Here is a 13,321-nt window from a genome sequence, read left to right as displayed (position 1 = left end):
AACGTGGGAACCACAGAACCACTAGTTGGTTTTCCGTGTTTCAGTGCATACAATTCCTAAGTTATCTGGCCAAGAAAACTTGTAAGTTCTTAGATTGTCCCAAAGGTGGCGCATGAAATCAAAGCAGGAGAACAGTTTCCTACGAGGTGTAGCCTGGGAAAGTTGGGGGTGACTGATGGAAAGGAGGAGTGAAGCTCCGCCCTTTCCGCTGCTAGGCTGCGCCCGAGGCTATTTAAACCCGCCCTGGCTGGCCTGTACTCAGATCTTCGTGGAGCGGATCAGCGGCCGGAGCGTTTGGCGGACTCTGCGTGGACTTGGAGCTCACAGCGTCTTGCGACTTGGAAGCGGATTCAGAGGACAGGACAGAACACTTGGGCAAGTGAATCTCTGTCTGTCTGTCTGTCTGTCTGTCTCATTGGTTGGTTGATTTCCATTTTCTTAAGGGGCACATACCTCACACCGCACACACACAAACACACACACACACTCACACACACACACACACACACACACACACACACACACACACTCCTTCCTTCTGCGAGTTAGAAAATTAGTAGGGGCCCCTGGGAGCTGCAGGTTTCCTAATCATGTCTGCACCTAAGAACAGTAGGGTCTTGTCTGGCTCTTCTTATGAACGGTCCCCCAGCCCGGACTCCCCAAGGTCCATGCGAGCCTCCCCCAGCTTCTCCCTCTCCCCTCTCAGAAACTCAGGCTTAAGGGGAAGCTCCTCACCAGGGATCCGGAGCTACCATTCACCATCCCCTAGGGCTTCACCACACTCACCTCTGTCATCACCAGAATCCCACAAGCTCCCATTTCCCTGTCCTCACCGTGATGGGCAATCAATGAAGCCATTGGGCTCTCCTGTGTCCTCCTCTGAGGATTCCTCAGAGTCCCCACGTTCATCAATAATATACCACATGTTCTTACTGCCATCACCCAGCAGCTCACCCCCAGCTCTCGGGGGCTCTCCTGTGTCTCCCAGCTACTCTCAAAACAACCCCAGATTTCAGCTGGAGTCAGCCCCCCACACCCAGGAATCACCAACAAACTCACGAGCCTCACAGTGCTCCACCCCTGTGTCTTTCATCTCTTCACCCCCAGGCCTCAGGGACTCTCCTGTGGCTCCCAGTTACTCGCCAGCCATCCCCAGGTTCCTGCGGGAGTCAGCCCCATTTACCCAGGAGTCCCCCAGACACTCACAGGTCTCGGGAGATTATGAGCGGTCCCCCAGCCCTGACTGCTCAAGATTCATGCCTGCCTCACCCAGCTTCTCCCTCTCCCCTCCCAGAAACTCACACCCAAGGGGCAGCTCCTCACCAGGGATGTGGAAGTACTCTACATCATCCCACAGGGCTTTACCACTCTCACATCCATCATCAGCAGAATTCCACAACTTTAAGTTTCCCTTTCCTAACCAAGCAGGACAGTCACTCATGTCATCGTGTTCTCCCGTGTCCTCCTCTGGAGATTCTCCACAGTCACCTCATTCATCAATAATATACCATATGTTCTTACTGCCATCATCCAGCAGCTCACCCCCAGCCACCCATGACTCTCCTGTCTGTCCCAGCTACTCTCCAACTACGCCCAGATTTCAGCGGGAGTCTGTACCCCACACCCCAGAAACACCTACAAACTCACAGACCTCAGTGAGATCCTCGCCAGTCTCTCTCACGTCTTCACCCCCAGCCCTTACGGACCCTCCAGTCTGTCCCAGCTACTCTCCAACCACGCCCACATTTCAGCGCGGGTCAGTTCCAGGAACCCAGGGATCACCACCAAGCCCGCCACTTTCACTGAGTTACTCCCCAGTCTCTAGCACGCCTTTATCTCCAACCCTCAGGGACTCGCCTGTGTGTCCCAGCTACTCTCCAAACACGCCCACACTTCAGCGGGAGTCCGTTGCAGGCACCCAGAAATCACCACCAAACTCACCAGTTTCACTGCCTTACTCCCCAGTCTCTCTCATGTCTTCACCATCCCTCAGGGACTCTTCCGTCTGTCCCAGCTGCTCTCCAACCACGCCCACATTTCAGCTGGAGTCAGTTCCAGGCACCCCGGAATCACCACCAAGCTCACCAGTTTCACTCAGTTACTCCCCAGTCTCTAGCACGTCTTTATCTCCAACCCTCAGGGACTCTCCTGTGTGTCCCAGCTACTCTCCAACCACGCCCACACTTCAGCGGGTGTCAGTTCCTGGCACCCAGGAATCACCACCAAACTCACCAATTTCACTCAATTACTCTCCAGTCTCTCTCATGTCTTCACCAGCCCTCTTGGACTCTCCTGTCTGTCCCAGCTACTCTCCAACCACGCCCACATTTCAGCTGGAGTCCGTTCCAGGCACCCCGCAGTCACCACCAAACTCACCAGTTTCACTGAGTTACTCCCCGGTCTCTCTCACGTCTTCACCCCCAGAACTCAGGGACTCTCCTGTGTGTCCCAGCTACTCTCCAACCATGCCCAGATTTCAGCAGGAGTCAGTTCCAGGCTCCCAGGCATCACCTACAAACTCAGCAGTTTCACTGAGTTACTCCCCAGTCTCTCTCATGTCTTCACCCCCAGCCCCCTGGGACTCTCCTGTCTGTCCCAGCTACTCTCCCACCACGCCCAGATTTCAGCGGGAGTCAGCCTCCCACACTCCGGAATCACCTACAGACTCACAGACTTCACGGAGGTCCTCCCTGGTCTCTCTCAGGTCTTTGCCCTCAGCCCACAGGGACTCTTGTGTCTCTTTCAGCTACTGTCAAAACTTCTCTAGATTCCAGCTGGAGTCAGTTCCAGGCGCCCACGATACACCACCGAACTCGCGAATTTCACTGACTTACTCCCCAGTCTCCCTCATGTTCTCACCCCCAGCCCTCAGGGACTCTTCTGTCTCTCTCAGCTACTCTCCAGCCATCTCCAGATTTCACCTGGAGTCAGCTTCCCACACCCAGGAATCACCTACAAACTCAGGGACCTTACTGCAACCCTCCCCCATTTCTTTCACCTCTTCACCCCCTGCCTTCAGGGACTCTCCTGTGTCTCCCAGCTTCTCTCCAGCCCTCCCCAGATTTCTGCCACAGTCAGCCCCAGGCAACCAGGACAACCCTAGACACCCACAGGCCTCACGAGCCTATCTCCCTATGACCTGGACCTATACAGGGATGGCTCCCACGCATCCCTCAGTGACCCCAAACCCATCTCCACTTACACTCAGACACTCCCAGGGCCTGACAGCTACTCCCCGTTATTGTCCTTCAGTTCGAAGCCCTGGCCAATCTACTAGCCCACGTGACGCAGTTACCTGGCCATTTCTCCACAGTTCCGGTGAGGGCCCCACACCCAGCCTCAGAAGAGCCCCTCCTGCATTCCGTCCTCACACGCAGGCCTGTCCCTCTACTTGCTACTGTCACACTCTTGCCAGCAGAAGAGGCCCCTGTCATGGCCGATATCACCACCCAGTCTATCCTCACCCCACAGCTGTGCAGCGGGACCCTCCTGCTGGCCCACGTGGCTGCCAGAGCCCATGCTGGCACAACGCTCCAGCATGTCGGCGTCCCTGCGGGCCGCACTACCGGTGACATGGCTAGCATGACCCTCCTTCCTGGCAGTGACACTGTTGATGTGAACCCCAGTTTCACATCTGTCATTTGTAAATAGGACCATTTGCCCTTTTCGCTCTCCCTTCCATTCACAGGGCTTTTCATTCTCTCTGTTTCTGCCTCCGTTTCAGATATTTACTCACCTTTTTCTCTCTCACTATGTCTGCCGTGGTCTCGATGAGAGTGCGCCACATAAGATTCCCCCATTAAAAGTCATGAATTGAGTGGCTTTTAGTATACCTGTGGTTGTGCACATTCCCTTTTAATTCGCAAACCATTGTAGAACGTCTTATCACCCCCGACCAGAGAAAAACCCTGTAGACATTAGTCACTCCTCATTCTGTCTCAAACCCTCTCCCTGACCCTCAGTACTAGGTAGCAACTACATAGTGCGATCAACCCCATATGCATAGATTTCCATATTGTGGACAATTCCTATAAACGGCATTGCACAATAGGTGAGCTTTTATGACTGACATAACACGTAGCACAATATTTTCAAGATTCATCCACATTGTAGGCTTACCCACAGGGGGTAACCAGTCTTTTTGGGGTTTTAGTAACACCGGGTGTTTTCTCCTTCCTTCCGTCCTTCTTTCCTTCTTTCCTTCCTTCCTTCCTTCCTTCCTTCCTTCCTTCCTTCCTTCATTCCTACCTTCCTTCTTTCCTTCCTTCCCTCCTTCCTTCCTTCCTTCCTTCTTTCATTTCTTCCTTCCTTCCTTCCTTCCTTCCTTCCTTCCTTCCTTCCTTCCTTCCTCCTATTTCTCTCTTACTCCTTCAGCCCTCTCTCTTTCACATGGCTTAGGTGCATCCCACATTCTGCGTTTCTTTGGGGAAATCCTCGACAGCTGCAGGAAAATTGTGTTATTGTAACTATTTACCGCTATCTCTCTTTCACGGCTCTCCATCAGTTGTGAACATCTATTGATTTATCCCAAGTCACTAGGCATATTTTAATTGGATACACCTGTTTTTCTTTATACACCTGTTTCTGGACTATAGGGTCGCATACTCATAAACCCAGTGTAACTCAGAAACGCATCTAATATTCCCATAAACCCATCATAACGTTGAAAAATCATAAATCAAACCATCGTAAGTCACGGTTTGTCCGTGGATATGGGCGTCATCAATTCCATTGTATTCAATAATGCTGTACGCCATTAACAATGGCAGACTGATTGGGAGTGGAGATTGATAGCATTATAAAAATCAGTTATTAGAGGGATACTTCTTTAACCTGACTGAAGAACTGATCTAATGGCTTTAGTACAGTGCATGATTATGTGAGATGTTTTGAGACAGAGTAGTACATTTGTGAATGAAATTTTATGGGTTTTTTTCACTTAGAAGGAACCATTGTGTGTGGAAGAGTGAGAAAATTGCTTTCGGCTGTAGAGTCTGGCATTCATTGTAGATTTAAGCTTCGTTTTCTGTGAGCAAATCTTATTCAATAAAATACTACTCTTTATAATAAAAAACAAAAACACTGGTGATGTGAGGTCATTATCCTCAGCAAACTAATCCAGGGAAAGAAAACCAAACGCCACATTCTCACTTATAATGGGAGCTGAAAAATGGGATCACATGGACACAGGATGGGGAACAAAACACACTGGGGCCTTTCGGGAGGCAGAGCGTTAAGAAAAACAGCCACTGCACGCTGGGCTTAATACCTAGGTGATGGGTTGACAGGTGCAGCAAACCACCATGGCACACGTTTGTTTACCTCAGTAACAAATCTGCACATCCTGCACATACACCCCAGAACTTAGAAACAAAAGGAAACAAAAGAAAACGAAAAAGCAATAGCAAAACGCTAAAGGCAAAATAAAGTTTCAAACTCAGAAAGTGACAGACCAATGTTTGCTTCCCATCATGGTTCTCAACCCAGGTGCCATAAGGTCAGGATAAAGAATTTGATTACATATTGTAAATAAGACGTGCAGCAAATGACCAGAAATATTATTCTCAACATATGTGTGTCTTCTAATTGAATGGTGACGCTATCTACCGGGACATAGCATTAGATTCCAAAGGGCATAGTCCCGCCAGACAGGCCTCCCACACTAATAACAATGGGAAGCCCTACGTTGTTTTACCTGTGCTTCTCAGCAACTGGCTAGAAATCAGGTTGCCACCACTCCCGGATTTAGTTGCATTCATTTGCTGGAAGAGCTCACAGCACGCAGGGAAACAATTACATTTGCCGTAGTATTTTAGCGGATATTGCAAAAATTCAGAAATAAATTTGGGGCCCGGCATGTGGGGAGGGGCGCACTGCCTTCCAGGAAGTGTTATCCAGAAGCTCTCTGTACCCAGTCCTTTTGGGTTTTTATGGAGACCTCATTCTATAGGCATGATGGGTTAAACCATAGGCTATTGGTGATCAACTCCACCTGAGGCTCTCAGCCCTCCCTGCAAATTGGGGTTGAGGCTTTGCCATTCTCATTCTGACTGAAAGAATTTACACAAACGGAATTTTAAAACAGATAAGCACAACTGGAATCTTAATTAGATGATTGGATTACCTGGAGCCACACCTTGATATTCCTAACCCGAGCACCCTCATCCAACGAATGCTCCACCCAACTGGCTCCCAAGTCTCTACGTGGTTCCAGAGCAAAAGAATGTTTCTACAACGCATATCCCCACCTTTTCTTTCAAGTCTTTTCGCTTACACGGAAAGACTTCTTAAACTGCCATGCATCAGGGTCGGGGGAGGTCTTGTTAAAACGCAGATCTGTGGATCTCCGGGGTTTGATTGTTGCAAGGATGCTGCTGGTGTCAAAACCACAACGTGGGAACCACAGAACCACTAGTTGGTTTTCCGTGTTTCAGTGCATACAATTCCTAAGTTATCTGGCCAAGAAAACTTGTAAGTTCTTAGATTGTCCCAAAGGTGGCGCATGAAATCAAAGCAGGAGAACAGTTTCCTACGAGGTGTAGCCTGGGAAAGTTGGGGGTGACTGATGGAAAGGAGGAGTGAAGCTCCGCCCTTTCCGCTGCTAGGCTGCGCCCGAGGCTATTTAAACCCGCCCTGGCTGGCCTGTACTCAGATCTTCGTGGAGCGGATCAGCGGCCGGAGCGTTTGGCGGACTCTGCGTGGACTTGGAGCTCACAGCGTCTTGCGACTTGGAAGCGGATTCAGAGGACAGGACAGAACACTTGGGCAAGTGAATCTCTGTCTGTCTGTCTGTCTGTCTGTCTCATTGGTTGGTTGATTTCCATTTTCTTAAGGGGCACATACCTCACACCGCACACACACAAACACACACACACACTCACACACACACACACACACACACACACACACACACACACACACTCCTTCCTTCTGCGAGTTAGAAAATTAGTAGGGGCCCCTGGGAGCTGCAGGTTTCCTAATCATGTCTGCACCTAAGAACAGTAGGGTCTTGTCTGGCTCTTCTTATGAACGGTCCCCCAGCCCGGACTCCCCAAGGTCCATGCGAGCCTCCCCCAGCTTCTCCCTCTCCCCTCTCAGAAACTCAGGCTTAAGGGGAAGCTCCTCACCAGGGATCCGGAGCTACCATTCACCATCCCCTAGGGCTTCACCACACTCACCTCTGTCATCACCAGAATCCCACAAGCTCCCATTTCCCTGTCCTCACCGTGATGGGCAATCAATGAAGCCATTGGGCTCTCCTGTGTCCTCCTCTGAGGATTCCTCAGAGTCCCCACGTTCATCAATAATATACCACATGTTCTTACTGCCATCACCCAGCAGCTCACCCCCAGCTCTCGGGGGCTCTCCTGTGTCTCCCAGCTACTCTCAAAACAACCCCAGATTTCAGCTGGAGTCAGCCCCCCACACCCAGGAATCACCAACAAACTCACGAGCCTCACAGTGCTCCACCCCTGTGTCTTTCATCTCTTCACCCCCAGGCCTCAGGGACTCTCCTGTGGCTCCCAGTTACTCGCCAGCCATCCCCAGGTTCCTGCGGGAGTCAGCCCCATTTACCCAGGAGTCCCCCAGACACTCACAGGTCTCGGGAGATTATGAGCGGTCCCCCAGCCCTGACTGCTCAAGATTCATGCCTGCCTCACCCAGCTTCTCCCTCTCCCCTCCCAGAAACTCACACCCAAGGGGCAGCTCCTCACCAGGGATGTGGAAGTACTCTACATCATCCCACAGGGCTTTACCACTCTCACATCCATCATCAGCAGAATTCCACAACTTTAAGTTTCCCTTTCCTAACCAAGCAGGACAGTCACTCATGTCATCGTGTTCTCCCGTGTCCTCCTCTGGAGATTCTCCACAGTCACCTCATTCATCAATAATATACCATATGTTCTTACTGCCATCATCCAGCAGCTCACCCCCAGCCACCCATGACTCTCCTGTCTGTCCCAGCTACTCTCCAACTACGCCCAGATTTCAGCGGGAGTCTGTACCCCACACCCCAGAAACACCTACAAACTCACAGACCTCAGTGAGATCCTCGCCAGTCTCTCTCACGTCTTCACCCCCAGCCCTTACGGACCCTCCAGTCTGTCCCAGCTACTCTCCAACCACGCCCACATTTCAGCGCGGGTCAGTTCCAGGAACCCAGGGATCACCACCAAGCCCGCCACTTTCACTGAGTTACTCCCCAGTCTCTAGCACGCCTTTATCTCCAACCCTCAGGGACTCGCCTGTGTGTCCCAGCTACTCTCCAAACACGCCCACACTTCAGCGGGAGTCCGTTGCAGGCACCCAGAAATCACCACCAAACTCACCAGTTTCACTGCCTTACTCCCCAGTCTCTCTCATGTCTTCACCATCCCTCAGGGACTCTTCCGTCTGTCCCAGCTGCTCTCCAACCACGCCCACATTTCAGCTGGAGTCAGTTCCAGGCACCCCGGAATCACCACCAAGCTCACCAGTTTCACTCAGTTACTCCCCAGTCTCTAGCACGTCTTTATCTCCAACCCTCAGGGACTCTCCTGTGTGTCCCAGCTACTCTCCAACCACGCCCACACTTCAGCGGGTGTCAGTTCCTGGCACCCAGGAATCACCACCAAACTCACCAATTTCACTCAATTACTCTCCAGTCTCTCTCATGTCTTCACCAGCCCTCTTGGACTCTCCTGTCTGTCCCAGCTACTCTCCAACCACGCCCACATTTCAGCTGGAGTCCGTTCCAGGCACCCCGCAGTCACCACCAAACTCACCAGTTTCACTGAGTTACTCCCCGGTCTCTCTCACGTCTTCACCCCCAGAACTCAGGGACTCTCCTGTGTGTCCCAGCTACTCTCCAACCATGCCCAGATTTCAGCAGGAGTCAGTTCCAGGCTCCCAGGCATCACCTACAAACTCAGCAGTTTCACTGAGTTACTCCCCAGTCTCTCTCATGTCTTCACCCCCAGCCCCCTGGGACTCTCCTGTCTGTCCCAGCTACTCTCCCACCACGCCCAGATTTCAGCGGGAGTCAGCCTCCCACACTCCGGAATCACCTACAGACTCACAGACTTCACGGAGGTCCTCCCTGGTCTCTCTCAGGTCTTTGCCCTCAGCCCACAGGGACTCTTGTGTCTCTTTCAGCTACTGTCAAAACTTCTCTAGATTCCAGCTGGAGTCAGTTCCAGGCGCCCACGATACACCACCGAACTCGCGAATTTCACTGACTTACTCCCCAGTCTCCCTCATGTTCTCACCCCCAGCCCTCAGGGACTCTTCTGTCTCTCTCAGCTACTCTCCAGCCATCTCCAGATTTCACCTGGAGTCAGCTTCCCACACCCAGGAATCACCTACAAACTCAGGGACCTTACTGCAACCCTCCCCCATTTCTTTCACCTCTTCACCCCCTGCCTTCAGGGACTCTCCTGTGTCTCCCAGCTTCTCTCCAGCCCTCCCCAGATTTCTGCCACAGTCAGCCCCAGGCAACCAGGACAACCCTAGACACCCACAGGCCTCACGAGCCTATCTCCCTATGACCTGGACCTATACAGGGATGGCTCCCACGCATCCCTCAGTGACCCCAAACCCATCTCCACTTACACTCAGACACTCCCAGGGCCTGACAGCTACTCCCCGTTATTGTCCTTCAGTTCGAAGCCCTGGCCAATCTACTAGCCCACGTGACGCAGTTACCTGGCCATTTCTCCACAGTTCCGGTGAGGGCCCCACACCCAGCCTCAGAAGAGCCCCTCCTGCATTCCGTCCTCACACGCAGGCCTGTCCCTCTACTTGCTACTGTCACACTCTTGCCAGCAGAAGAGGCCCCTGTCATGGCCGATATCACCACCCAGTCTATCCTCACCCCACAGCTGTGCAGCGGGACCCTCCTGCTGGCCCACGTGGCTGCCAGAGCCCATGCTGGCACAACGCTCCAGCATGTCGGCGTCCCTGCGGGCCGCACTACCGGTGACATGGCTAGCATGACCCTCCTTCCTGGCAGTGACACTGTTGATGTGAACCCCAGTTTCACATCTGTCATTTGTAAATAGGACCATTTGCCCTTTTCGCTCTCCCTTCCATTCACAGGGCTTTTCATTCTCTCTGTTTCTGCCTCCGTTTCAGATATTTACTCACCTTTTTCTCTCTCACTATGTCTGCCGTGGTCTCGATGAGAGTGCGCCACATAAGATTCCCCCATTAAAAGTCATGAATTGAGTGGCTTTTAGTATACCTGTGGTTGTGCACATTCCCTTTTAATTCGCAAACCATTGTAGAACGTCTTATCACCCCCGACCAGAGAAAAACCCTGTAGACATTAGTCACTCCTCATTCTGTCTCAAACCCTCTCCCTGACCCTCAGTACTAGGTAGCAACTACATAGTGCGATCAACCCCATATGCATAGATTTCCATATTGTGGACAATTCCTATAAACGGCATTGCACAATAGGTGAGCTTTTATGACTGACATAACACGTAGCACAATATTTTCAAGATTCATCCACATTGTAGGCTTACCCACAGGGGGTAACCAGTCTTTTTGGGGTTTTAGTAACACCGGGTGTTTTCTCCTTCCTTCCGTCCTTCTTTCCTTCTTTCCTTCCTTCCTTCATTCCTACCTTCCTTCTTTCCTTCCTTCCCTCCTTCCTTCCTTCCTTCCTTCTTTCCTTTCTTCCTTCCTTCCTTCCTTCCTTCCTTCCTTCCTTCCTTCCTTCCTTCCTTCCTCCTATTTCTCTCTTACTCCTTCAGCCCTCTCTCTTTCACATGGCTTAGGTGCATCCCACATTCTGCGTTTCTTTGGGGAAATCCTCGACAGCTGCAGGAAGATTGTGTTATTGTAACTATTTACCGCTATCTCTCTTTCACGGCTCTCCATCAGTTGTGAACATCTATTGATTTATCCCAAGTCACTAGGCATATTTTAATTGGATACACCTGTTTTTCTTTATACACCTGTTTCTGGACTATAGGGTCGCATACTCATAAACCCAGTGTAACTCAGAAACGCATCTAATATTCCCATAAACCCATCATAACGTTGAAAAATCATAAATCAAACCATCGTAAGTCACGGTTTGTCCGTGGATATGGGCGTCATCAATTCCATTGTATTCAATAATGCTGTACGCCATTAACAATGGCAGACTGATTGGGAGTGGAGATTGATAGCATTATAAAAATCAGTTATTAGAGGGATACTTCTTTAACCTGACTGAAGAACTGATCTAATGGCTTTAGTACAGTGCATGATTATGTGAGATGTTTTGAGACAGAGTAGTACATTTGTGAATGAAATTTTATGGGTTTTTTTCACTTAGAAGGAACCATTGTGTGTGGAAGAGTGAGAAAATTGCTTTCGGCTGTAGAGTCTGGCATTCATTGTAGATTTAAGCTTCGTTTTCTGTGAGCAAATCTTATTCAATAAAATACTACTCTTTATAATAAAAAACAAAAACACTGGTGATGTGAGGTCATTATCCTCAGCAAACTAATCCAGGGAAAGAAAACCAAACGCCACATTCTCACTTATAATGGGAGCTGAAAAATGGGATCACATGGACACAGGATGGGGAACAAAACACACTGGGGCCTTTCGGGAGGCAGAGCGTTAAGAAAAACAGCCACTGCACGCTGGGCTTAATACCTAGGTGATGGGTTGACAGGTGCAGCAAACCACCATGGCACACGTTTGTTTACCTCAGTAACAAATCTGCACATCCTGCACATACACCCCAGAACTTAGAAACAAAAGGAAACAAAAGAAAACGAAAAAGCAATAGCAAAACGCTAAAGGCAAAATAAAGTTTCAAACTCAGAAAGTGACAGACCAATGTTTGCTTCCCATCATGGTTCTCAACCCAGGTGCCATAAGGTCAGGATAAAGAATTTGATTACATATTGTAAATAAGACGTGCAGCAAATGACCAGAAATATTATTCTCAACATATGTGTGTCTTCTAATTGAATGGTGACGCTATCTACCGGGACATAGCATTAGATTCCAAAGGGCATAGTCCCGCCAGACAGGCCTCCCACACTAATAACAATGGGAAGCCCTACGTTGTTTTACCTGTGCTTCTCAGCAACTGGCTAGAAATCAGGTTGCCACCACTCCCGGATTTAGTTGCATTCATTTGCTGGAAGAGCTCACAGCACGCAGGGAAACAATTACATTTGCCGTAGTATTTTAGCGGATATTGCAAAAATTCAGAAATAAATTTGGGGCCCGGCATGTGGGGAGGGGCGCACTGCCTTCCAGGAAGTGTTATCCAGAAGCTCTCTGTACCCAGTCCTTTTGGGTTTTTATGGAGACCTCATTCTATAGGCATGATGGGTTAAACCATAGGCTATTGGTGATCAACTCCACCTGAGGCTCTCAGCCCTCCCTGCAAATTGGGGTTGAGGCTTTGCCATTCTCATTCTGACTGAAAGAATTTACACAAACGGAATTTTAAAACAGATAAGCACAACTGGAATCTTAATTAGATGATTGGATTACCTGGAGCCACACCTTGATATTCCTAACCCGAGCACCCTCATCCAACGAATGCTCCACCCAACTGGCTCCCAAGTCTCTACGTGGTTCCAGAGCAAAAGAATGTTTCTACAACGCATATCCCCACCTTTTCTTTCAAGTCTTTTCGCTTACACGGAAAGACTTCTTAAACTGCCATGCATCAGGGTCGGGGGAGGTCTTGTTAAAACGCAGATCTGTGGATCTCCGGGGTTTGATTGTTGCAAGGATGCTGCTGGTGTCAAAACCACAACGTGGGAACCACAGAACCACTAGTTGGTTTTCCGTGTTTCAGTGCATACAATTCCTAAGTTATCTGGCCAAGAAAACTTGTAAGTTCTTAGATTGTCCCAAAGGTGGCGCATGAAATCAAAGCAGGAGAACAGTTTCCTACGAGGTGTAGCCTGGGAAAGTTGGGGGTGACTGATGGAAAGGAGGAGTGAAGCTCCGCCCTTTCCGCTGCTAGGCTGCGCCCGAGGCTATTTAAACCCGCCCTGGCTGGCCTGTACTCAGATCTTCGTGGAGCGGATCAGCGGCCGGAGCGTTTGGCGGACTCTGCGTGGACTTGGAGCTCACAGCGTCTTGCGACTTGGAAGCGGATTCAGAGGACAGGACAGAACACTTGGGCAAGTGAATCTCTGTCTGTCTGTCTGTCTGTCTGTCTCATTGGTTGGTTGATTTCCATTTTCTTAAGGGGCACATACCTCACACCGCACACACACAAACACACACACACACTCACACACACACACACACACACACACACACACACACACACACTCCTTCCTTCTGCGAGTTAGAAAATTAGTAGGGG

The sequence above is a fragment of the Gorilla gorilla genome, chromosome Y, assembly GCF_029281585.2.
Source record: "Gorilla gorilla gorilla isolate KB3781 chromosome Y, NHGRI_mGorGor1-v2.1_pri, whole genome shotgun sequence".
NCBI lineage: Eukaryota > Metazoa > Chordata > Mammalia > Primates > Hominidae > Gorilla > Gorilla gorilla.
The sequence above is the reverse complement of the archived record's forward strand: the minus strand, read 5'-3'. Positions refer to the sequence as shown.